The sequence below is a fragment of the Wasmannia auropunctata genome, unplaced genomic scaffold (assembly GCF_000956235.1).
Source record: "Wasmannia auropunctata unplaced genomic scaffold, wasmannia.A_1.0 LD336032.1, whole genome shotgun sequence".
NCBI lineage: Eukaryota > Metazoa > Arthropoda > Insecta > Hymenoptera > Formicidae > Wasmannia > Wasmannia auropunctata.
The window spans coordinates 499,416-501,524 of record NW_012026858.1 but is presented as its reverse complement, the minus strand read 5'-3'; positions in this window follow the sequence as shown (position 1 = coordinate 501,524).

The window sequence follows — 2,109 nt, the reverse complement described above, 5'->3', positions numbered from 1 at the left end:
CAGATCCTGAGCTTAATGCGGACACAGATGGCTATGGTTCTGCTACCAGAATCTGTTCGAATTTGCTGCCAATCTGCATGCAGACTGTGCGCAGTTTGCTATCTGGGAATAATGATATAGATACGATTGCAATGTGATTTTTTTTTTTACATCAATATAATTATATATTCTGCTCTCTGCTATTTAAAAGTGACCTTATGTAATGTCGCCGCACCTTCATCCTGCAGTCACTCGATAATTATACATGTATATATACGATGTATATATACGTACGTACGATTTGTATTGTACAAAAATTATTCGATTCATTAATTTCGAGTTTTTTTCCACAATATTTAAAATCTAAATGTTAATGTTATAACCATCTTCTTAATATACAATTTATATTATTTAACGATAACATTCCTTTTGTATATTCTTTTTAATATTGTTGGTTATAACTCATGCTTATTTTCATGCACGGAAAAAATTTGCAACTTTGTGCTACCATAATTTTATTATCAATAATTATTATGCAGACAGCAAAATTTATTCAGAATTACATTTTTTATTAAAAATAATATTCCTAAATCAGGAATTATTTTTCCATAATAAATTAATTGCTCTATATTGCAAGAGAAAAATGTTGAGCTCTTTTTATCGATACTAACTTTGTATTTATTATATATAAAAACTAAATATTGATATTTTGTATGTAGTTTTTATATAGAATACAATGTCTTTGTATTTCTATGAAAAATATAAATATTGATATTTTTTATCAACATGAGATCTTATAAGATCTTACATACTTAGCATCAGATAAATGTGATAATTAATCAATTTAATATTACTTTAATGTAATATTACATTTTAGCTTTGACATAAAACTACGATTCAAGACTAAATAGCAATCATGATGTGGTTCAAGTGATAGAGAAGAAAAGTAGAGACGGAATATATAAAATTTACAAAAAGTTATTATTAAGAATTGAAGTTACATATGTAACTCTATTTTAAATATCAAAGATATTTAATTTCAGTTGTTTTATACATCTTTTGTAGATGAAAAAAATTGTGCTGTTGTGCAAAATTATTATTGTATATTCAAAAGCAATCCTTATTATCTTATTACCTTATATAAATTACCTCATATTACAGCAAAATATTTCTTATTAAAAAGTCAAAGATTTTATATGCTTAATAACTTTTTAGAAATTTTATATAATCTGTCTCTACTTTTTATTATATATATATATATATATGTTGCATATATTTATACGTTAAATAAACTTTATATATTAAATAATATAACATGTATTTATAAATAATAAATAAACTATGTATTTCAATTACTTTCTTTATAATTGCATCGTTTTGACTATTGTATGTTAATTATTGCAGATTTTTAAGGGAAATTTATAATTTACGAGTAATGTATGTCTATTTTTCATCATTTCTTATATGTCTGTACATAATATAATATATATTCTGTCGCATATAAATCTAATGTATTTACGTAAGTGAATCAATATTGTTATGCAAAAGAAATGAATTAAATATGTTATATGCAACGATAAGAAAAATACTTAAATACGTATCGATAGATGGATATCATGGCCTAATAATCAAGTTTTCATGTATTAATAAACTAGTAAATTGATCGATGTAATATCAGATGTAATGTAATTATCTGTATAAGATGAGTTTCATATTTAATTGATAAAATTGATTGGTAAAAAATTGAAAATGCTGAAAATGTAAGAACTAATAATTCACAAATAACTGTGTAGAAATACACTATTTAAAACAGGGAATTTGCTTAACCATAAAAGATTTTGAATTATAAACATCTACCAATTTACATTAACCTGTTATGAAAAATGGAAGGTTACAAGGAATTAAATTATATACATAGTTTTGCGTGAGGCATGTATTAAAACATATTACTGATGAACAAAATGAGATAAGAATTTCGAAAAATAACTAATAAAGTAACACAAAACAAAGTGAATTGTCAACAAATTGACAGGATTGGAATCTCTTACATACACTTTTAAAAATATAAAGGCAGTGAATATACATATCTTTTTGTTTCTTTACCTGAAACTGCACATTAAAGTGCAAGTT